At 37.6% G+C, this 26,026-nt stretch overlaps 1 protein-coding gene across 6 annotated transcripts in view; it reads right to left on the bottom strand.

The window, feature by feature from the left end:
• Window positions 1-26,026, bottom strand: part of MEF2A (myocyte enhancer factor 2A) — a 185,575-nt gene that overhangs the window by 145,531 nt on the left and 14,018 nt on the right. For 2 of the 6 annotated variants that reach the window (XM_040257018.1, XM_040257020.1), the window contains exon 1: window positions 6,918-7,194. The exons of 2 other annotated variants lie outside the window; for them this stretch is intronic. The gene's annotated coding sequence lies outside the window, so the exon portion shown is untranslated. Of the gene's footprint in view, window positions 1-6,917; window positions 7,195-26,026 lie in introns of those variants that run through there. 2 more of the 6 variants (XM_040257014.1, XM_040257019.1) reach the window with 2 other exon arrangements.

Below are 26,026 nucleotides of genomic sequence, written 5' to 3'. Positions count from 1 at the left end.
TACTGGGGAAGAGTGGAGAGCTACTAACAGCCCCAGAAAGAATGATGCAGTTGGGAAAAGCAGAAGCAATGCTCAGAAGTGGATCTCTGGTGATCAAAGTAAAATCCAATGCTGCAAAGAACATTACTGACAGGAACCTGGAATGTTAGGTCCATGAATCAAAGCAAATTGGAGGTGGTCAAGCCGGAGATGGTAAGAATAAACATCAATATCTTAGGAATCAGTGAACTAAAATGAACGGGAATGAGTGAATTTAATTGAGATGACCATTATCATCTACTACTGTGGGCAAGAATCCCACAGAAGAAATGGAATAGCCCTCATAATCAACAAGAGAGTCCAAAATGCAGTACTTGGGTGCAGCCTCAAAAATGAGAGAATGATCTCAGTTGTTTCCAAGGCAAGCCATTCAACATCACAGTAATTCAAGTCTTAAAGGAGATGGGAATACCAAACCATCTTACCTGTCTCCTGAGAAACCTGTATGTGGGTCAGGAAGTAACAATGGAAAAACTGACTGGGTCAAGATTGAGAAAGTAGTACGACAGGGTTGTCTTCTGTCACCTTATTTGTTTCATCTATATGTTGAGCACATCATGAGAAATGTCAGGCTGAATGAGTTACAACCTGGAATCAAGACAGGCAGGAGAACAGCAGCAACCTCAGATATGCAGATGATACCACTCTAATGGCTGAAATCTAAGAGAAACTAAAGAGCTTCTTAATGAGGGTGAAGGAGAAGAGTGAAAGAGCTGGCTTAAAACTAAATATTAAAAAAACTAAGATCATGACATCTATCCCCATTACTTCATGGCAAACAGAGGGGAAAGGAGTAGTGACAGATTCCCTCTTCCTGGGCTCTGAAATCACTGCAGATGGTGACTGCAGCCGTGAGATCTGAAGACGTCTGCTTCATAGCAGGAATGCTATGACAAACCTAGACAGTATGTTGAAAAGCAGAAACATCACTCTGCCAACAAAGGTGTGTATAGTCAAGACTATGGTCTTCCCAGTGGTCACATATGGTTGTGAGAGCTGGACTGTAAAGAAGGCAGATTAACAAAGAACTGATGACTTCGAACCGTGGTGCTGGAGAAGACTCTTTGAGAGTCCCTTGGACAGCAAGATCAAACCAGTCAATCTTGAGGGAGATCAGCTCTGAGTACTTGTTGGAGGGACTAATGCTGAAGCTAGAAGTCCAGTATTTTGGTCATCTGAGGCCAAGAGCTGACTCACTGGAAAAGTCCCTGATGCTGGGAAAGATTGAGAACAGAAGGAGAAAAGGGCATAAGAGGATGAGATGGCTGGATGGCATCACCAAAGCAACGGACATGAACTTGGGCAAACTTCAGGAGATGGTGAGGGACAGGGAGGCCTGGCACATTGCAGTCCACAGGGTTGCAAAGAGTTGGATATGAGTGGTGACTGAACACTACCACCACACACTTAGAGAAGAACAACAACTATATAAAAACTTTTTGAGAAGAAAATCTTTCTAACTCATTCTATTATCCTGATATAAAAACCAGACAAAGACATTATTTTAAAAAACTACATACCAATCTTGAGAAACAAAAACAGAGCTAGAAGGATTAACCTTCCTGACTTTAGACTATACTACAAAGCTATAGTCATCAAGACAGTATGGTACTGGCTCAAAAACAGAAATAAAGACCAAAAGAACAAGATAGAAAACCTAGAGATAAACCCACACACCTAAGGGCACCTTATCTTTGAAAGAGGAGGCAAGAATAGACAATGGAGAAGACAGCCTCTTCAATTAACGATGCTGGGAAAACTGCACAGCTACACATAATAAGAATGAAATTAGAACACTTCCTATTGTCATGCACAAAAATAAACTCAAAATGGATTAAAGACCTAAATGCAAGGTCAGACACTGTGAAACTCTTAAAGGAAAGCATAGGTAGAACACTCTTTTACATAAATTAAAGCAAGATCCTCTTTGATCCAGCTCCTAGAGTAATGGAAATAAAAACAAAAATAAACAAATAAGACCTAATTAAACATAAAAGCTTTTGCACAGCAAACGAAACTATAAACAAGATGAAAAGACACCCCTCAGACTGGGAGAAAATAATCACAAATGAAGCAATGGATAAAGGATTAATCTCCAAAATACACAAGCAGCTCATGCAGCTCAACTTCAGAAAAAATAAACAACTCAATCAAAAAATGGGCCAAAAACCTAAGCAGATATTTCTCCAAAGAAGACATACAGATGGCCAAGGAACACATGAAAAGATGCTCAACATCACTCACCATTAGAGAAACACAAATTAAAACTACAATAAAGTATCACCTCACAGTGGTCAGAATGGCCATCGTCATAAAATGTACAAACAATAAATGCTGGAGAGGATGTGGAGAAGAGGGAACCCTCTGGCACTGCTGGTGGGAATGTAAATTGATACAGCCACTGTGGAGAACAATATGGAGATTATTTTAAAAGCTAGGAATAAACCTACCATATGACCCAGACCCCACTATTGCGCATACACCCTAAGAAAACCATAATTCAAAAAGACATAAGTACCCCAGTGTTCACTGTAGCACTATTTACAATAACCAGGACATGGAAGCAACCTAGATGTCCATCAACAGATGAATGGATAAAGAAGCTGTGGTACATATATAGAATAGAATATTGCTCATCCATAAAAAGGAACAAAACTGAGTCAGCTGTAATGAGGTGCATAAACATAGAGTCTGCCATACAGAATGAATTATTGCATATACATGGAATCTAGAAAAATAGTACTGACGAACCTATCTGCAGGGCAGAAATAGAGATGCAGATGTAAACACACTTATGGACACAGTAGGGGAAGGAGAAGGTGGGATGAATTGAGAGAGCAGCACTGACATATACACACTACCATGTGCAAAACAGTTAAGCTAGTGGGAAGCTGCTGTGTAATACAGGGAGCTCAGCTTGATGCTCTGTGATGACCTAGATGGGTGGGATGTAAGGAGTGGGAGAGGGGCTCAAGAGAGGGGATATATGTATTCAGTACAGTTTAGTCGCTCATTCGTGTCCGACTCTTTGCGACCCCATGAACTGCAGCACGCCAGGCCTCCCTGAGTTCACTCAAACTCATGTCCATTGAGTCGGTGAAGCCATCCAACCAGATCATCCTCTGTCATCCCGTTCTTCTCCTGCCTTCTATCTCTTCCAGCATCACGGTCTTTTCCAAGGAGTCAGCTCTTCGTATCAGGTGGCCAAAGTATTGGAGTTTCAGCTTCAATGTCAGTCTTTTCAATGAACACTCAGGACTGGTCTCTTTTAGGATGGACTGGTTGGATCGCCTTGCAGTCCAAGGGACTCCCAAGAGTCTTCTCTTCCTTTGAACTGTGAACACTACAGTTTAAAAGCATCAGTTCTTCAGTGCTCACCTTTCTGTATAGCCAAACTCTCACATCCATACATGACTACTGGCAAAATCATAGCCTTGACCAGATGGACCTTTGTTGGCAAAATAATATCTCTGCCTTTTAATATGCTGTCTAGGTTGGTCATAACTTTTCTTCCAAGGAGCAAAGGTCTTTTAATTTCATGGCTGCAGTCACCATCTGCAGTGATTTTGGAGCCCCCCAAAATAAAGTCTGTTGCTGTTTGCAGTGTTTCCCCATCTATTTACCATGCAGTGATAGGACTGGATGCCATGAACTTCATTTTTTCAATGCTGTTTTAAGCCAAACTTTTCATTCTCTTCTTTCACTTTCACCAGAGGCTCTTTAGTTCCTTTTCCTTTCTGCCATAGGGTGGTATCATTTGCATATCTGAGGTTATTGCTATTTCTCCCGGCAATCTTGATTCCAGCTTGTGCTGCTTCCAGCCCAGCATTTCTCATGATGTACTCTGCATAGAAGTTAAAGAAGCAGGGTGACAATACACAGCCTTGATGTACTCCTTTTCCTCCTATCTGGATCCAGTCTGTTGTTCCATGTCCAGTTCTAACTGTGGCTTCCTGACCTGCATACAGGTTTCTTAAGGGGCAAGTCAGGGGGTCTGGTATTCCCATCTCTTTCAGAATTTTCCACAGTTTATTGTGATCCACACAGTCATATTTACAGCTGATTCATGCTGCTGTACAGCAGGAACCAACACAACATTATAAAGCAAATACCCTACAATTAAAAATTTTTTAGAAAACTACAAACCCATGTATACCATGAACATATATGAAATCATCTCTCACTAACACAAATCTGAATTTTTACAACCATTTATATACAACATATATACAGTGTCGTACAATGAACTTAATGGTAAAAGACCTAAGATCAGGAGTAAGGCAACAACGTCAGCTCATCACCTCTATGTACCACTGCACTGAGACTACCAGGCAGAGCAATAAAGCAACAAAAGAAATGAAAGGTATAAAAATTGAAAAGGTAGAAGTAAAACAGTCTATTTACGGACAAGATGAGGGTCTGCCCAGAACATATGAAAGAATCCACAAAACTGCCACCAGAACTAGTGAGTTTAGCAGAATCATAAATTACAAGGTTTTATGCCAAAATCTATTATATTGCTGTATACTAAAAACAAACAGTTGGAACTGATATTACATAACCATTTACAATAACATAAAAATAGTAAACAGAGACCAACAAAATATATGCAATATCTTTACAGTGAAAACTACAAAACATTGCTGAGAAACTAAAGACAACTTAAATGGGGAGAGATACCAAGTTCATGCATCAGAAGACTCAACATCCTTAAGAATCAATTCTCTCCCAATTAGCCTCCGTGATAATAGCATTCATAATCAAAATCTTGTTAAGGCTTCTCTGCAGAAAATGACAAGGTAATTCTAAAATACACAGAAATGGAAAGAACGTAGGCTAGAAAACAACCTTGAAACAAAAGAGCAAAGGTGGAGGGTTTACACTCTCTGATTTTAGGACTTACATAAAGCTATGATAATCAGGACAGTAACGTCATAAGGATAGATACATAGATCAATAGATATAATAGGGTTCTGAAATAGGTCCACATATAATGTCAACTGATTTTCAACAAAGTTGCCAAGGTAGTTCAGTAGGGAAAAATACAACCTTTTCAATAATGCTTCTTGAACAATTTGACTTTCATAGGCAAAGAAATAAATCTCATCTCTTATGTAATACCATACATTAAAATTAACTCAAATGAGATAAAAGACTTAAAATGTAAGAGCCTGAAGCAGTTTCAAGACTTGAAGAAGAAGAAAAAAGGGAGGGAAAATATTGCCCAATATCTGTGCCAATTCCTCCAATTTCTACTTCAAATTAGGGTAGAAGAATCATTAAGGAAAACAAATCTGAGGTTCTAAAGTCAACATTTGAAACTACTCAAAAGGAAAGAGCATTTCCAAGTACTCAGTAACTCCAAACCAAGTAGTTCTTAATTCAATCACATCTCTCAGAACCATGCAAAGCCTGCTATAAAGAATAATCTTTAGAACTGAGTAAAAGAAGTTATCGTAGACGATTCCCTGAAGCAAATACAACAGCTAAAGCTATGGTCATAGCCACCAGAGGTTCAGGGGAAGATACAGAAATACAGGGAAATTATAGGGAAAATTCTCTGGAATGGAAGTGGCTAAATTCCTGCAGTGCTTTAATTCAAATCACTCAGTTTTGAGCTATTAGTGAACAAAATATATACATATGAGATGAGAAAAGAAAAAAATCAAACATTGAAAGATTTATAGAAAACTAAACAAGACTTATATTTTAAAATTTGAATTAAACAAGATTTATATTTTAAAATGTGAATTAAACTTCATTGTCCCCATTCTTCCTGAGTATATACAAGTTTTCAACTAAAGGATACTTTTCAATTAAAAAAATACCTTTTCCCCTACCTCCCTAACCTGAAGAATATCATAAAATGGGTTGTTCTGCAGACAAGATTTAACAAGAAAAATGTATACCCATAGGAAGCTTGATATCGGAATAAAGTATTATAAGAAAAAACTCATTTTGTAAGTTCATAAAAGTTCTTTCTACCACTGAAGGAAAAATTTAAACCTTACATTAAGTGGCAAAACTATTCTTAAAATAAAAAGAATAGTAACAACAGAAAATATTTTAAGTACCTTTCACAAGATTTACTGACATAACCATCAGGCTTGATCAATTATATCTAATAGAATGTCAATGTGAACTTATTATGACACACCAAAAACCATCCCCTAATGTTTTGTGAAATTACATTATTTTGCAACATTCTAATATTACTATAACTCACTTCTCTTCCATTTTGAACAGAAAACAGAATTCAGGTGAAGTTTCACTTATGAAAGCTTTTTGAAAACTACATATCTTACTAGCATATTGAAACAATTAAGCTAGGCCAATGTAAGTTTTTAAATCAATACAACCTACTCCAGAACTCTGCAAATATGGGCGTATGAGTTAAGGCAAAAACTAAGTCACAAAAAAGGTCACGTTAAAAAGATTTCTTAAATTTGCTTAATTCTTTCCTTCAATCCTTCTGCCTTTCAAGAAATATGGCTAGACCTGTCCACTTTGTCTTTCATTTGAAAATCCCTCTATTCTGCCAAGTTATTGTCTCAGTAAGTATGGACTATAGATTTTCTTTATTTTCAAATATGTGTAATTGTCATGGAAGATGAAAGTGGAAAAGATGTAAAAGTCTGGAACTATCTCAGCAGTGTCACTATTCAAGAAACTGTCATCATACAATATTACATATATTGTGTGTATGTGAATATCAGACTGGATTTTACACATTTCCTTAATTAATCTACATTAATCCCCAACATAAACTCCAAAATGACTGTTATTCAAGATCACGAGACAGTAGATTTTTTTTTTCAAAAAGATTCCCATTGTATTTATTTACTTCATAACATAGAAAAATGAAAAAAATGTCTTACTAGAAGTGATGTATCAGCAAAAAGTGCACTTAGACGTGATCCTTGCAGGAAACTCCTCTTTATTCCTTTTTTACAAAGTCCAATTCCTTAATTAAAAAAAATATATATTAAGTGGGTTATTATTCTTAACTCTAAAACAAAATCAAATATAATTTCATCACTACAAATTTCAACACTCAACACTACCCCGGCAGATAGTTCTACAAATACTTACTGAACAGAAAAATAATGTTTAAATTTTTAATTTTTAACTGGAGGATCATTGCTTTACAGTGTTGTTGGTTTCCGTCATACAACAATGTGAATCAGCAGTAAGTATACCTATGTCCCCTCCCTCGAGAGCCTCCCTCCCTGCCCACTCCAACTTTGAGACCGTCACAGAGCACCAGGCCGAGCTGTGTTATGCAGTAACTCCCCGCAGGCACCTGTTTCACGTGCAGCAACGTGTATGTTTCAAGGCTGCTTTCTCAATCCACCCACTCTCTCCCCACTACTGTGTCCACCAAATCCATTCTCGTATGTGTGTCTATTCCTGCCCAGCAACAGGTTCATCAGCACCATGGAAAATACATCTTTACAACTCAGTTGTTTTATCTGGCTAATAAAAACATAATGTTAGCCAACTGGGCATTTCTAACGTCACTAATCCAATTTTTCAAGTTTTCTTAAATGTTTAGTTATATTCTACCCATGCCAAGATCCACAAACTGGTGTCCCAGGTCCCATTTTCCTATCCTCTGTATCCCAAGATATACTTTACATTTACATGGTACACAGAGCCTACTGAACTTACGTTCTCATAAAATAGTTGAAAATATTCACTGTATTACGTTCTCAGGAAAAAAACTGTCAAAGGGTCAGTGTCTTATACTGCCATAAAATATGTATGGTCAATGCAATTACATATATTTAAGAGTTTTCATTCTTTTAAAGGGAACAACGAAAATGAACATAAAAAGCCAAAAACAAATATGAAACTGAATGCCTATTATTCACATTAATAAAGGAACACTAGAGTGCTAACCAATGGTGTAGTGCATAAAGAATGCACTTGTTACACTTCTGCTTGGAAATAGAAGCAAGACCGAGGTCTCCGGCATTGCAGGTGGCTTCTTTACCAACTGAGCTATGAGGGAAGCTCCAGTAGCAAGACACTTAGGTGGAAAGAGAAAGGTGTAAGCCTCTCCTCACCCTGGTTGGCCAGGTCAATTATAATGTTAATCTATTCAATTGGTACAAAAAGTAACTGCAATTCTGCCTACAGTGCAGGAGACCTGAGTTCAATCCCTGGATCAGGAAAATCCTCTGGAGAAGGAAATGGCAACCCACTCCAGTACTCTTGCCTGGAAAATCCCATGGATAGAGGAGTGTAGTATGCTACAGTCCATGGGGTCGCAAAGAGTTGGACAGGACTGAGTGACTTCACTTTTAATGACTTATGACTTGCTGTGTTGTTGTTCAGTCACTCAGTCATGTACGACTCTTTCCGACCCATGGACCATAACACACCAGGCCTCCCTGTACTCCATCATCTCCCTGAGCCTGCCCAAACTCATGTCCATTGAGCCGGTGATGCCATGCAACCATCTGGTACTCCGTTATCCCCTTCTCCTGCCCTCAATCTTTCCCAGTATCACGGTCTTTTCCAATGACTCAGCTCTTCACATCAGGTGGCCAAAGTATTGGAGTTTCAGCTTCAGTCCTTCTAATGAACATTCAAGATTGATTTCCTTTAGGATTCACTAGTTTGATCTCCTCACAATCCAAGGGACTTTCCTTTCAAGAAGCAATGATCTAATTTCATGGCTGCAGTCATGGTCCACAGTGATTTTGGAGCCCTAGAAAATAGTCTATCACTGTTTCCACTGTTCTCTATCTATTTGCCATGAAGTATCGGGACCAGATGCCATGATATTAGTTTTCTAAATGTTGAATTTTAAGCCAGTTTTTTCCACTCCCCTGTTTCACACTCATCAAGAGGCTCTTTAGTTCCTCTTCGCTTTCTGCCATAAGGGTGGTATCATCTGCATATCTGAGGTTATTGGTATTTCTCCTGGCAATCTTGATTCCAGCTTGCACGTCATCCAATCCAGCGTTTCGCATGATGTACTCTGCATATACACTAAATAAGCAGGGGACAATATGCAGCCCTGGCATACTCCTTTCCCAATTTGGAACCAGTCCATTGTTCTGTGTTGCCTCTTGACCTGCATATAGGTTTTCACAGGAGGTAGGGAAGGTGGTCTGGTATTCCCATCTCTTGAAGAATTTCTCACAGTTTGTTGTGATCCACAGTGTCACAGGCTTTAGCGTAGTCAATGCAGCAGAAGTAGATGTTAATGTCAATGAAGTAGATGTTTATGTCAATGTTTATTTATGTCAAAGTAGATGGTAAGTCAATGAAGCAGAACTAGAAGATTCACTGAGCATGGCCCTGCCCACCAGAGCAAGACTCAGTTTTACCCACAGCCAGTCCCTCCCATCAGGAAGCTTCCACAAGCCTCTTATCCTCATCCATCAGAGAGCAGACAGAATGGAAACCACAATCACTGAAAACTAACCAAACTGATCACATGGATCGCAGCCTTGTTTAACTCAATGAATCTATGAGCCATACTGTGTATGGCCACTCAATACAGATGGGTCAACATGGTGGAGAGTTCTGACAAAACATCCACTGGAGAAGGGAATGGCAAACCACTTCAGCATTCTTGCCTTGAGAACCCCATGAACAGTATGAAAGGGCAAAAGATACCTTGCTGTGTATTTTATATTTATTTTAGACTAGGGAAATGATGTTAGATCAAAAGCAAATTCAACTGATTTTTTTTATTCGAGTTCAAAATGGGTAGTAAAGTAGCAGAGACAAATCGTAATGTTCACAATGCATTTGGCCCAGGACTGCTGATGAACGTACAGTGCAGTGGTGGTTCAAGAAGTTCTGCTAAGAAGACAAGGGCCTTGAAGATGAGGAGCGCAGTGGCCAGCCATCAGAAGTTGACAGTGACCAACTTAGAGGATCATCAAAGTTAATCCTCTTACAACTAAAGGAGAAGCTGCCAAAGAATTCAATGTTGACCATTCTATGGTCATTCAGCATGTGAAGCAAACTGGAAAGGTGAAAAAGCTCGATCAGTGGGTGCTTCCTGAGCTGACCAAAAATCAAAAAAGAACATCGTTTTGAAGTGTCACCTTCTCTTATTCTACACAACAACCATGAGCCATTTCTAGCGTGGATGGTGACACGCAACGAAAAGTGGATTTTATACAACAATCGGCAACAACTAGCTCAGTGGATGGACTAAGAAGTAGCTCCAAATCACTTTCTAACGTCAGACTTGCACCCAAAAGAGGTCGGGTCACTGTTTGGTGGTCTGCTGCCCGTCTGATCCACTACAGCTTTCTGAATCCTGGTGAAACCGTTACATATGAGAAGTATGCAACCAATCAGTGAGATGCACAGAAAACTGCAATGCCTGCAGCCAGCACTGGCCAAAAGAATGGACCCAATTCTTCTCCATGACAACACCCAACTGCTCGTCACACAATCCACGCTACAAAGTTTTGCCTCATCCACCACATTCACTTGACTGCTTGCCGACGAGCTGCCACTTTTTCAAGCATCTCGACAACTTTTTGGAGGGAAAATGCTTCAACAACCAGGAGGACACAGAAAAGAGTTCCAACAGTTTCCAAAGCATGGACTTTTATGCTGCAGGAATAAACAAACTTATTTCTCATTGGCAAAAATGTGTTGATTATAATGGTTCCTATCTCTATTAATAAAGATGTGTTTGAGCCTAGTTATAACGATTTAAAATTCAAGGTCTGAAACCGTCAATTACTTTTGTACCAACCTAATAGCAATTTAGAATTGCATGACTCAGTAATTATGGCAATCTCCAAGTAAATCTGCTTCATCAAATGAAAATGGTAATTCCTCCACACAAACACCAACATTTTGAATCTTATTCAGTAGTATTAATTATTGTGGTACTGTAGTTTTGTTTCTAACTGAAATGTACACCCCTTTTAGAGGCAGGGGGAAAGCCACAATATGCCAAACATTCATTTTATATAAACAAGTATTAAAAACTTGAACGTTAAAACACACACATACACAAACAACTAGGCCTTTTGTTTTTCGTGAAGTTAAAAGGAGCTAGAAACCTGATTTCTGCCTTCAATCTAATTGTACTGAAATGTAGAACTCAGAAAAAGGTCCTCAAATACAGTTACAGTACTAACTTCTAAAATCTAATAATTCAAAACGAAACTATTTTTCATGTGTTCTCAGCCTAAACAAAACTAATTATTTTAAATGTACTTTGACACTAGATTTGTGTCAGTGTCACAGAAGGAATTACGAGTTCAGCAATCTGACCCCTGGTAAATAACTCATTAAATACAAATTTGATGATTACACACATAGTACATATTCTTATATCAAGAATATTAATTCCTCAATTCTATAAGTTAACTGTTATTGGCAAGTCTGTTTTATATACAGTTCTAAAATAGTTGCTAAAAGGCAATATTCTAAAAACCCAAGTTCTTATAGTGAGAAATATATCCTCACCCTCAAAAAATAAAACCAAAACTAAAATGTTAGTGGTTCAGTCAGTTATCATTAAGTCTCACATACTGAATATCCAAAATTCCATTACTCTGTCCAGGCAACAGCTAGACAGCTGGTACCTCTAAGAGCCAGCTTTCCCAAACCTGGTCCCCACCAATTTCCTAGCACTCTCTACTTCCTTCTCCCTCAACTGTTACCACCATTGTTAACCTGGACTACAAGCTATCATAGTCCAGGTAACAATGGCTTGTTGAGTTTCGTTCAAGTTTTGACCTCTGACTAGAAACAGCTTTCCCCCTTGTCTCTTAGGTAGACCAAATGTCCAGTTCAATGACACCTTCTGTGAAGGCATCCTCAGGTATCCTTTACCACTACCATCACTTACAGGGGGGGCAAACTAAGTACAGTTTTATAGGTATGAGTCTATTATACTATATGCTTATTTAACAGAAGGAACTTTTTTGTACTTTATTCATTTCTGTATCCCCAAAATCTAGTCAATATCTGGCACACACTTCAGCATGCATTCAGAAAACATTTACTAAGCATCCAATCTATTCCCGACACTTTTCTAGGTGCTAGGAATAAATTTCTATATCTATTCCTGACTTAAGGGAACTTACATCCTAGTGGAAGTGACATGCACCACATAGTGAATACAGGATATATAATACACACAGCAGGTTAGTATAAAGTTTTTTCAATGAGAAAAAAAAAAAAGGCAAAAAAGAAGGACTATCATAGGGAGGGGATTAAAATTTGAGAAAAGGTATCTAAGAAAGGCCTAACATAACAATGATACTAATAATAACTGAACAGCAACAATAACATTTGAGTATTTACCAGATGGACAGGGAGGTCTGGCGTGCTGCGATTCATGGGGTCGCAAAGAGTCGGACACGACTGAGCGACTGAACTGAACTGAATCAGTATCCTAACTGCTTTACACATATAAAGTGATGTAAAGCTAACCATAACCTCTCATTGTTAGCCTCAGGAGGAAACAAATACTAAGAAGCAACCAACCAAAGTCACACAGCTAAATCAATAAAGCAGTAAAGCCAGGATCAGAACCCAGGAATGCTTTTAACAGCTATGTATAACCACAGTTCAGTTAATGCTTGTGCTGAATAAATTCAGTAAATGAAATAAATGAATGTATAATACAGCAATATACTCAAAAAACAGCAATGTATATCAGTCTCAGAGGGCTAATACATTTGAGCAGCTTCAGAAATACAATGCATATATCAATACCCATGAAGACATCCTGACAAATAAGTCAGTGCTTGATACGAACAAAAAATGATAAGCACTGATCATTTATCTACAACCTTAAAAATACATTTTTAAGTTTCTATATTACAATTACCGTAACTAAAAATTAAACTAACAGTATCACAAAAATCACATGGAGATCACTAAAAAAACTTTTAAAAAGGGTACCCTAAAATAAGTAAGTCCTTTGAAGGCATTATCATTTCAATGATAATTAAATGTTGAAATTCATATTTTATACTGTAGCACAAGTTATTGTCATCTTCCAGTTTTCTGTATCAACAAAAAGGGTTAAACGAAACGACCAAGGTTCAAAACCCTTCTTCAAATGTCCCAAATATGCTTTATAAAGCAAACAGACAAAATCCAGTACAACTGTTGTTACTGAAGACCTGAATGACCTAAATTAAGTGATCTGTTCCCTACCTCCTTTCTCTTGCCATATTAGCTTGTTATTTAAGTGTCTAATCAGTGAACGTAAATAAACTAGAAAGCAAAGTGAAACCAAAGTGCTGCTAACACAACACTGGCATTCCTAGTTTCAAATCTTGAGGGCCTAAGAAGTATCTCCTCAAATTTTGATTAAAATTATTGATAAAATTATGAAGGAAATTACTGTCTTTATGTTTGGAAATTATCAAAATTTCTGCATATTTTGAGCATAGAATTTAAGCATAACACACTGTCAAAGAAAAGAGTTGTCTATGTAAAAACAGTTTGAAAAGTCAATCCAGATTAAGACAAAAATAAAACAGACCAAAAAAACCCAAAACATAAAGTAACTGTCTATAAACACAATACAAGGTGTTTATTTGCTGAGATATGAATTTCAAATACATTTCAAATTTCAAAAGCTACCAGAGGTTACATAAGATTTGGAAATGTTCAAGTTTCAACCAGAAGGGAGAAGTATCTCACTGAAACCTGGGGCAATCAGTAGAAACCAAAGCAGAATGACCCTCTTAATAGTAATGCTAACCTACTTTTCCATAAGAAATTGAATATACCACCAAAACAAATTAAAATCTGTTGCGAAGAAACTAACAAAATCCACACAACAGCATGATGAATGTCCAAGAGTCAATCAAAACTTACTAAACATAAGGAAATGGGGAAATGTGTTAACATATCAAGGGGAAAAAATTTGAGAAAAGAAAACAGACCCAGAAACAAGAAAAAGATGATATTCTCAAAGATATAAACTTTAAAATGCTGCAAGTATATTACAGGATTTAATGAAAACTAGAAAAAAGATAATTACTTTGAAAAGAATCAAATGAATCTCTAACGATGGAAAATACAGTATCTCAAATAAAAAAAACTGGATATACTTGGCAACAGATTCAATAGTGCAGGGAAAAAAGACTCCTAAATTGAAGATGTGAAAATAGAAAGCAAAAAAAGAAATGAAGAACAGAGCATCAAGTACCTGCAAGAATATCAAGGGCAGTCTAAAAGTGGTGTAATTGTAGTCCCAGAAGGATAGGGAGTCAGAAAAAAACATCTGAAGAAATAAAGGCAAAAGAATTTCCAAATTTGAGAAAAACTAAACCTGTATATTCAAGAAACTCACTGAACAAAAAACAAGCACAAAGAAACCATACCAAAGCACATAATTAATAACTGAACTACTAAAATCCAGTAATATTAAAAAAAATCTTAAAAGCAACCAAAGTAAGGGAAAACTTGTTTTAACAAGTTTAAACAAAGGAACAACGCCTTTAAAGTGCTAGAGGAAAAAAACCTGTTACTTAAAATCGACATAAAGCAAAAATACCCTTCAAAGATGAAGGACAAATAAAGACACTTTCAGATATACAAAAGCCCAAAATCTGTCACCAGTCTGTCACCTTGCTCTACAAGGAACACTGAAAGAAGTTCTTCAGGAAGAACAGTAGAACTGTACAACCAAGTGAACGTAAACTATGGATTAGTTAATAACAATGCGTCAATACCAACTGTAACAAAGGTATCACACCAATGCAACATGTTAATAACAGGAAAAGGAGACAGATAAAGAATGAGAGAGAGAAGTATTAATATATGAGAACGCTGTACTTCCTGTTCAATTTTTCTATAAATCTGCTCTGCTGCTGCTAAGTCATGTCAGTAGTGTCTGACTCTGTGTGACCCCATAGACGGCAGCCCACCAGGCTCCCCTGTCCCTGGGATTCTCCAGGCAAAAACACTGGAGTGGGTTGCCATTTCTTTCTCCAATGCATGAAAGTGAAGTCACTCAGTCGAGTCTGAACCTCAGCGAGCCCATGGACTGCAGCTTTCCAGGCTCCTCCATCCATGGGATTTTCCAAGCAAGAGTACTTGAGTGGGGTGCCATTGCCTTCTCCGATAAATCTGCTCTAAGAAACAGCAGATAAAAACTTATTTCTACACAATGGAAGACCAACAGAAATGATGTATGAGTTTATTTTCTTTTAATTTTTAAAAAGATACAAGTTTGTAAAGCAAAAGTAGAAATAATATAAAAAAATAACAACATGCAGCATAAAACAGATGATGAAAATAGCACAAAAATGAAGGGGAGAAATTTTATTTCCAAATTGGAAACCAAAATGTCCATCAAAGGTGAATGAAAAAATTTTGATATAAACATATAAAGGAACACTAGGCAACAGTAAACTGGAAAAAAATACTGATAGACATAAACATGGATTAACTGCAAAAAACATGTTGGTGAGGGAAAAAATCCAGACACAGAATACATATTGTATGATTCAATTCAGGAATACATTTGCAAAATTCTAAGCAACCATCAAATACATACAAAGGTCAAGCATTATGAAAACATATATACAACACAAAAAGCTATACACATGTAGTTAAGACCAAGAACAATCAGCATTATCTTTTGAGTCTTAGTTTTCTCATCTATAAAACACTACAGTAATAGTTCATATACTTCATAAATTTAGTTATGAGAATTAAATAAGCATATATACTTAGCATATTGCCTGACATACAGTACAAGCTCAGTAAGTGCTAGCTTTGTAAAGAAATAACCCAGAAAAGGAGGCAAATGGAAGAGATAGAGAATGCCACTGGAAGTCAACTGGTCAGCAATATTCCTATTTAAAAATGATCGCTTTGTTGAAGAAATCAGAAATCAAAAACTGTATATATGCGTGCGTGCGTGCTGCGTGTCCAACTCTTTTTGACCTTATGGACTGTAGTCTGTCAGACTTCTTTGTCCATGGGAATTCTCCAGGCATGAATACTGGGGTGAAAGACAGAAATGTAGATCAATGGAACAAAACAAAAAGCCCAGAGATAAATCCATGCACCTATGGACACCTTATCTGTGACAAAGGATTAAAAAGACAATCTCCTTAACAAGTGGTGCTGCGAAAACTTGTCAACCACCTGTAAAAGAATGAAACTAGAACATTTTCTAACACCATACACAAAACTAAACTCAAAATGGATTAAAGATCAATATAAGACCAGAAACTACAAAACTTGTAGAGGAAAATATAAATCACATAAATCACAAAAACATAAGCATACACACAGAGGAAACCACAAAAACATAAATCACAAAAACGTAAGAGACATAAATCACAGCAAGATCCTCTATGACCCATTCCCCAGAGTAATGGAAATATAAGCAAAAATAAACAATTGGGACCTAATTAAGCTTTTGCACAACAAAGGAAACTATAAGCAAGGTGAAAAGGCAGCCTTCAGAATGGGAGAAAATAATAGCAAATGAAGTAATTGACAAAAAATTAATCTCCAAAATATACAAGCAGCTTCATGCAGCTCAATACCAGAAAAACGAACAACCCAATCAAAAAATGGGCCAAAGAATTAAACAGACATTTCTCCAAAGAAGACATATAGATGGCTAACAAACACATGAAAAGATGCTCAACATCACTCATTATCAGAGAAATGCAAATCAAAACCACAATGAGGTGCCAGCTCACACCAGTCAGAATGGCCATCATCAAAAAGTCTACAAACAACAAATTCTGGAGAAGGGGTGGAGAAAAGGGAACCCTCTTACACTGTTGGTGGGAATGCAAACTAGTAGAGCCACTATAGAGAAGTGTAGAGATTCCTTAAAAAACTGGAAATAGAACTGTCATATGACCCAGCAATCCCACTGCTGGGCATACACACCGAGGAAACCAGAACTGAGACACATGTACCCCAATGTTCATCACAGCACTGTTTACAATAGCTAGGACATGGAAGCAACCTAGATGTCCATTGGCAGATGAATGGATAAGGAAGCTGTGGTGCATATCAGCTATAAAAAAGAACACATTTGAGTCACTTCTAATGAGGTAGACAAAACTAGAGCCTATTAGAGTGACCTAAGTTAGAAAGAGAAATACCAGTACAGTATATTAATGCATATATGTGGAATTTATAAAGACAGTAATGATGATCCTATACACAAAGCAGCAAAAGAGACACAGATGTAAAGAACAGATGTTTGGACTATGTGGGAGAAGGGGAGGGTGGGATGATTTGAGAGAATAGCACTGAAACATGTATATTACCATACGTAAAACAGATGACCAGTGCAAGTTCAATGCATGAAGCAGGGCGCTCGAAGCAGGGCGCTCAAAGCAGGGCGCTCAAAGCCGGTGCTCTGGGACAACCCAGAGGGATGGGGTGGGGAGGGAGGTGGAAGGGGGGGTTAAGAATGGGGGGACACGTGTACCTATGGGTGATTCATGTCGATGTATGGCAAAAACCACCACAATATTGCAATTATACTCCAATTAAATTAATTAAAAAAAAAAAAACCTGGGGTAAAAAAAAATACTGGAGTGGGTTGCCATACCCTCCTCCAGGGGACCTTCCTGGCCCAGGGATCAAAACCTCCTCTCTTATGCCTCCTGCATTAGCAGGAGGGTTCTTTACCACTAGCGCCACCTGGGATGCCCAAACACTGTACACAGCAAAGGCCAAATGAGACATTTTGGAATATATTTGGAATCATTTAATATAACTCTAGAATTGAAAAAAAAATACTACTAAGGCCTTAAAAGGATAGATTTATAAACACATAAAAAGATACTACGCCACAAGAAACAATACCTTTTTGTTCATTTCACAGAAGCAAACATTGAAGGAAGAAAGTGATTTCAAGTACACAGGAAACTAGGGACTTTCCAAATACAGGAGGTAAGAAAGAAGACACAAATGAGAGCAAGTGTGAACAACAGCAGCAAAGCAGGGTGTAGAATGGATGGATGGGCAGAACACAATTATGCACCACTCTGAAAACAGGAAAGCATTTCAACCTAATACTACAAAAAATACAAAAATAAGACAAAGGCAAGACTAATCCTGCCGAGTGGAATAATGCACAATTTCAGCATCAGTATAATGTTAAAAAGCTGGGTTCTTATACAATGCCCACTAAAACACAATCTGTTACATTCTTAGCCAGCAAATGGAGAAAGCATCATTTGTGTTAAAATGTGATAGTATACTGATGCCAAGAAATGCCCATCTTCCTCCATGCCCTTCCACTTCCATCTGCTTCCCCCAGAGTACCCATTTACTCCAAAATATCTCTTCACACAGCCTCTGTTTAAAAATAAAAATAAAAAAGGAAATAGCTTTGAGATATAATTCACACGCCATAGAATTAATACATTTCAAGTATATACACCTGGATGTTTTTTATATTCACAAGAATATGCAACCATCACCAGTAATTCTAGAACATTTTCATCACCCTTAAAAGAAACTTTATCTCTCAGCAGTCACTCTCCACTCCCTATTCCCAACCCACACCCCAAGCCCTACAGTTAGGCATCAACTTTTTGTCTCTCTAGAATTGCCTATTCTGAACATTTCCTATAAATTGAACCATAGTATGGTCTTCCATGACTAGCTTATTTCACTTAGCTGTTGTCAAGACCCATTCGTTATAGCATGCATCAGTACTCCAACCCACCACATTTTATTTATCCATTCATCAGCTGACGGATATTTGAGTTGTTTCCACTTTTTACCTCTTATAAACAATGCTGTTATGAGCAATGGTATATGAGTTTTTGTGTGGATATATGTGTTCATTTCTACTGTTATAATACAATATCTTTGCATTTTATTTTCTATAATCTTGCTTCGTTATGGTATCTAACATCTTCCCCATAATGATACACATATCTGAAGTTAAGCCACAAATGACTAAGCATTTTACATAAATTACTAGTTCCTATTTTATTCTCCAAATAATTTATCACCCTCAAATCTAAAATCAGCAACCATACTGACAGCATTCATATTAATATTTAATATCAACATTTATTACATGTTCTGATACTGCTATATTTCACCAAGTAGAGGATGTTACATCTCAAATGCTGAAGCTCCGTCTGTTCTATGCTTCAACCCAACCTTAAGGGCTAACACTCCTAGTATTCCTTGTCAGGCATATAGTTACTGGAATTTATCATTTTTTACAGTCCTCAACCTCTCAAACCCCAATAACAAAAAGTATATTTTGTCCACAAAAAATTTTTTTTAATAAACACACTTTAAAATTCCACACTAGGCACTTAACATGATGAATGGCCAAATATACATCACTTTGGTTTAAAAGTTTGGTAAGCTGCCAAACTGTGTCAAACAGATGTCCATATTAATAAGGATGTTGGCCAGAATCTAGAAAAAATTTGAACACTTTATTTCCTACAGTTTGAATTGGAATATGCCTCAGAGGTCTTTTTAGGAAGACAAGCTCTAAAACTTAAGAAATGAAATGGAATCCAGGCGTAAAATTCAGACTACCAGTCTAATCCACATCAAAAGAGGGTTCGATCTATTTAAAACTAATAGTAACAACAAAAATATCTGCACTAACGAAAAACAAAAAACCCAAACCACTCTAAAGTTATTCTCAAAGATGAATACTATAACTTGGGATTTTCATTGCAAATAATTTGATATTGTTAAAGGGCCACTTTAAGCCTTAAAATAGAGAGGTGGGGGTCTTTAGATTATCCCGACAGAATTACCTCTGCTTGCATTCTGGTGTAACTTTTCTAAGTGGCACAGAATTAGGAAGACTTACAGCTACTGCCCTAAGAACTGTACAGCATCTACTACTTGTTACACTGAAAACGTATCCTAGAAGAGCTGTGGCAATTATAAACCACTGCAACAGTTTACTTCCCTGCTAAGCAGATCCATGGAAGTGCATGTGTTAAAATTTCATCTACTGTATCTCCTAGCAGAAAAAAATGTTCAGAATTACTGATCCAGACCAGCAGCAAAAGTTCAGTCCAAAACCTCAGTTCAGCCCAAATCCTAGGGTAAAATCTAGGGTCATTTTAAAGACAGAAATTTAATAGATCACTATATATTCACTAAAAATCAACATGAAAATGCAAGAATAAGACACAAGCATAAAACCTTCAATGCAGTGTGTATACATCTACTGCCTTTATTATAACATCAAACATGGGAGGTACAAAAGGCCAGATACAAAGTTTAATGGAGGATTTCAAAAGAAAAGCCTCCTAATTGGAAGGAATGAGTTCTTTACAGAGAACACAACATTTGGCCTGACGTGGAAAGACAATCAAGAAGTGAGATTCAGAGAAAAGGGAGAAAAGAATGTCTATCTTTATACATGTCTTCTACTTGAAAGGCATATATTCCCACGAATTTATTTCAAATAATTAAAGAATGAGGCTAGAACTGTCCTTTTTAAACAAGTGTTGTTAAGTATTATTCTTTAAGGAACCAAGCTTTTATTAGACATATCATCTTCCCTATCTTGTTATATTGGTATATTAGTATTAAAGAAGGCCCTGGTCAATTCCAAGTTTAAAAGACTTTTCACCAGCTCTTACTCAGCTGAAGAGCCAAGCTGAGCCTGCTCCACATCCAGAGTGCTCTGCAGCCTGGTTTCATGCTCTCTCCCATTTACTGCCTTCTACTTCTGAGCCAAACGACACAGTGATCTCTCTCTGTTTCCAAGGCAAACCATTCAATATCACAGTAATCCAAGTCTATGCCCCAACCAGTAATGCTGAAGAAGCTGCAGTTGAACAGTTCTATGAAGATCTACAAGACCTTCTAGAAGTAACACCAAAAAAAGATGTCCTTTTCATCACAGGGGACTGGAATGCAAAAGTAGGACGTCAAGAGATACCTGGAGTAGCAGGCAAAATTGGGGTCGGAGTACAGAATGAAGCAGAGCAAAGGCTGAGTTTTGCCAAGAGAATACACTGGTCATAGCAAACACTCACTTCCAACAACACAAGAGAAGACTCTACACATGGACATCACCAGATGGTCAACACCAAAATCAGACTGATTATATTCTTTGCAGCCAAAGATAGAGAAGTTCTATAAAGTCAGCAAAAACAAGACAGGGAGCTGACTGTGGCTCAGATCATGAATTCATTATTGCCAAATTCAGACTTAAATTGAAGAAAATAGAGAAAACCACTAGACCATTCAGGTATGACCTAAATCAAATCCCTTATGACTGTACAGTGAAAGTGTATAATGAAATATAATGAAAGTGAAAGTGAAAGATATATTCAAGGGATTAGATCTGACAGACAGAATGCCTGAAGACCTATGGATGGAGGTTCGTGACGCTGTAGAGGAGGCAGGGATCAAGACCATCCCCCAAAAAGAGAAATGCAAAAAGGCAAAATGGTTGTCTGAGGAGGCATTGTAAATCGCTGAGAAAAGAAAAGAAGTGAAAAGCAAAGGAGAAAAGGAAAGATATATCCATCTGAATGCAAAGTTCCAAAGAATACAAGGAGAGATAAGAAAGCCTTCCTCAATGATCAGTGCAAAGAAATAGAGGAAAACAACAGAATGAGAAAGACTAGAGATCTTTTTAAGAAAATTAGACATACCAAGGGAACATTTCATACAAAGATGGGCACAATAGCGGAGAGAAATGGTATGGACCTAACAGAAGTAGAAGATATTAAGAAGAGGCAGCAAAAGAGTACACAGAATGCAAAAGCGAAAGTTGCTCAGTCGTGTCTGACTCTTTGCGACCCCATGTCCATGCAATTCTCCAGGCCAGAATACTGGAGTGGGTAGCTTTTCCCTTCTCCAGGGGATCTTCCCAATCTAGGGATTGAACCCAGGTCTCCCGCATTGCAGGCAGATTCTTTATCAGCTGAGCCACAAGGGAATAGTACACAGAAGTACTATACAAAAAAGATCTTCATGACCCAGACAACCACAATGGTGTGATCACTCACCTAGAGTCAGGCATCCTAGAATGTGAAGTCAAGTGGACCTTAGGAAGCATCACTATGAACAAAGCTTGTGGAGGTGATGAAATTCCAGTTGAGCTATTTTAAATCCTAAAAGATGATGCTGTAAAAGTGCTGCACTCAATGTATCAGCAAATTTGGAAAACTCAGAAGTAGCCACAGGACTGGAAAAGGTCAGTTTTCATTCCAACCCCAAACAAAGGCAATGCCAAAGAATGTCCAAACTACCACACAACTGCACTTACATCTCACATGCTAGGAAATTAACGCTCAAAATTCTCCAAGCCAGGCTTCAATAGTACATTAACTGTGAACTTCTAGATGTTCAAGCTGGATTTAGAAAAGGCAGAGGAACCAGAGACCAAATTGCCAACATCCACTGGATCATCGAAAAAGAGAGTTCCAGAAAAAAACCTACTTCTGTTTTACTATGTCAAAGCCTTTGACTTGTGGATGACAACAAACTGTGGAAAATTTTTCAAGAGATGGAAATACCAAGACCACCTGACCTGCCTCCTGAGAAATCTGTACGCAGGTCAAGAAGCAACAGTTAGAACCGAACATGGAACAACAGACTGGTCCCAAATTTGGTAGGAGTACGTCAAGGCTGTATATTGTCACCATGCTTATTTGATTTATATGCAGAGTACATCATGAGAAATGCTGGGCTGGATGGAAGCACAAGCTGGAATCAAGATTGCTGGGAGAAATATCAATAACCTCAGATATGCAGATGACACCACCCTTATGGCAGAAAGCGAAGAAGAACTAAAGAGCCTCTTCACAAAAGTGAAACAAGAGAATGAAAAGTTTGGCTTAAAACAACATTCAAAAAACAAAGTTCTTGGCATCCGGTCTCATCACTTCATGGCAAAAAATAAGGAAACACTGGAAACAGAAACAGACTTTATTTTGGGGGGCTTCAAAATCACTGCAAATGGTGAGTGCAGCCATGAAATTAAAGACCCTTGCTCCTTGGAAGAAAAGTTATGGCCAACCTAGACAGCATATTAAAAGGCAGAGACATCATTTTGCCAACAAAGGTCCATCTAGTTAAAGCTATGGTTTTTCCAGTAGTCAGGTATAGATGTGAGAGCTGGACTATAAAGAAGGCTGAGCACTGAAGAATTGATGCTTTTGAACTATGGTGTTTGAGAAGACTCTTTAGAGTCCCTTGGACTGCAAAGAGATCCAACCAGTCAATCCTGAAGGAAATCAGTGCTGAATACTCATTGGAAGGGCTGATGATGAAGCTGAAACTCCAATACTTCGGCCACCTGATATGAAGAACTGACTCACTGGATAAGACCCTGATGCTGGGAAAGACTGAGGGCAGGAGGAGAAGGAGATAACAGAGGATGAGATGGTTGGATGGCATCACTGACTCGATAGACATGAGTGTGAGCAAGCTCCGGGAGTTGCTGATGGACAGGGAAGCCTGGTGTGCTGTAGTCCATAGGGTCACAAAGAGTTGGACAGGTCTGAGCAACTAAACTGAACTTCTGAGCCAAACTGGGTTCAATACATGTGGAATATATTTTCTACATTTCTGACAATAAAGCTTGACATCCAGTTCAAATATCAATTCTCCCATGAAGCATCCCCTGGTCACTTCTAAACTCTTCCTTCCCTGAACTCCCTATTCTATACATTGTGTCTAAATTTACACATCACATGGTAATTAATGTAGCACCGTAATAAATGGGGTTTTACCCTTTCTACACAATCACCAACTAGAAGCAAAGAGTTCTATCTTATATGTGCTTATGTTTCTGCATCAATGATACAGAAACAATAGTTAGAGTAGTGACAATGGAAAATGAAAAAAATACAAGAGGAAGGCGCAAGGGAACAGAGCCATGGACATTGCTTCTGGGCTACCATATTTACCAGGAAGAAAAGGGGTAGAGCAATGAAAAGAAATTGTATAAAATGCCTGTCATTATTTATGATTTATAGAAGCTATGAAAAAAGAAATGAAAGCTCATATATGAGATACAAAAGACAGGCAGCTGGGCATAAGTACTGACTGCCTTTAAACACCATGAAAAAGGCCAGAGGAAAATTCCAAAAACACATCATTAATAATAAAAGGTTTTGATTTATATTATGAAAGATTTCTGATGTTTAAAGTCAACACGCCTTTTAATTCTGGCCTATATTTTTAAAAATAAATGTATGATGACTAATAGAACATGTCAATTTCTACTCCAACAACATAAAACACTGATCAAAAACTTGTTAATTCTACGGAAAGAAATGTTTAAATGTAATAAATATTTTAAGCAACTAAATTCTAGAAACCAAGCATAAATAACTTCCAACTTTAGGTTAAACTTCTCATGTTAAAAAGACAGAGACATAAGTAAATAAGATAGAGAACTAATCAACTTTAGCTATAATAAACACATTGCTAACCTAATAAACACAATAAAAAGTGTACAACCAAGAAATAACACAATACCTACAGTTTATTGTAATCAAAGGACAACAATTCAAATCATAAAACTGAGAAGGCTGAAAAGGAGTAGAAAAACAATGAGAAGAGATACAAGTAGTTTGACTTTCAAAGAAGTCAACATCTATCAGATCAATTTCCAAGTTTATAAATTATCTTTTTCAAAAAGGTATTATATTATACTGTCACTAGAATAAATAAGTACCAAGTCTTAAGTTGAATATAGGTCTAAAACTCATTCATATTGTAATAAAACCAAGGTATTTCTAATATACATTATTGAAATAAATCTTTGAATTAATAACTTGACAGAAAAAAGTACTTAAGACTCCTGTAATAACCTAGAACCTGCATTTGTATGCCAGCAGAATGAAGTAAAAATATTTAAACTAGCTTATTTTTCCTACAAGGTACTTTCTAAAGTCTCCAGCTCAGCAATGGAAGTTGACTTACTTATTTCTTTTCATAACTAAAAGCTTTGTAGCACCAATAGCGTAAGTAATAGATTCCTGCTCTCCCTCCCCCAAAAGTAGACATTTTAGTGAGGATGCTGGTGGTAGCATTATCTAAGTAACTAAAAATATTCCCCCTATTCTCTGGTGGCTCCGATGGTAAAGAATTCACCTGCAATGTGGCAGTCTGGGTTCAATCCCTGGGTTGGGAAAATCCCATGGAGGAAGGCATGGCAACCCACTCCAGCATTCTTGCCTGGAGAATCCCCATAGACAGAGGAGCCTAGTGGGCTGCAGACCATGGGGTCGCAAAGAGTTAGACACAACTGAGCAACTAAGCACAACACAAACCATATGAAAAAAAATGAGGAAAAGGAAATTCTACTCAAAGCCAAGCTTTCAGCACAGCCTGAAAACCAAAAACAACAACAAAACAACTATGATTAGAAAGAGAAAAACTACCAAATCTCAATGCTTGACCTCTAAGACTGTCACTCCACCCCGACTAAACCACAAGGCTTGGTGCCAGCAAACAGGCCTTAGGGTCATTTGCAAAGACCACCAAAAATATTAAACCCACTCTAAATCTGGGAAAATACTGGAGAAATGGGCAGATCAGACCACAGAATATAGGCAAGGAAGTTCAAACTTCTGGTGATTTAAAGGAATCTGTATCATTTAAAGTGTGATCCACCATGTAAAGTGGTGCAACCTTGAAGCACAACGCTCTGGGAGAAGACAGAAAAAAAGGAGTGTCCTTTGGCAACTGGATGGTAAAAGGAAAAAGAAAAAGGGGAAATTTTAAGGCCTTGCTAGACCAAAAAGAATCATAGAAATGGAAGTCTCACAATCCATGTCTTCAACCATTAAAACAGACAAATAAAAACTACTGAAGTAACAGGACTATTCTATACTGACAGAAGAGGGCACCATTAAACTAGGAATACTGTAAAAAAAACCCACTACCATAAAAATGAACAAAAGAAAAGTGCAATCCAGAAAATCAGGGAACAGAATTTGACATATCATGTGAGGGAAAAACCCTACCAAAAATAACCTCAAAGCAGGAAAAAAATCTGTAAGTCAGTACTCCAAACAGAATT

This window comes from Oryx dammah, unplaced genomic scaffold (assembly GCF_014754425.2).
Source record: "Oryx dammah isolate SB20612 unplaced genomic scaffold, SCBI_Odam_1.1 HiC_scaffold_16, whole genome shotgun sequence".
Lineage (NCBI taxonomy): Eukaryota > Metazoa > Chordata > Mammalia > Artiodactyla > Bovidae > Oryx > Oryx dammah.
This window is presented reverse-complemented; position numbering and strand designations above follow the sequence as displayed.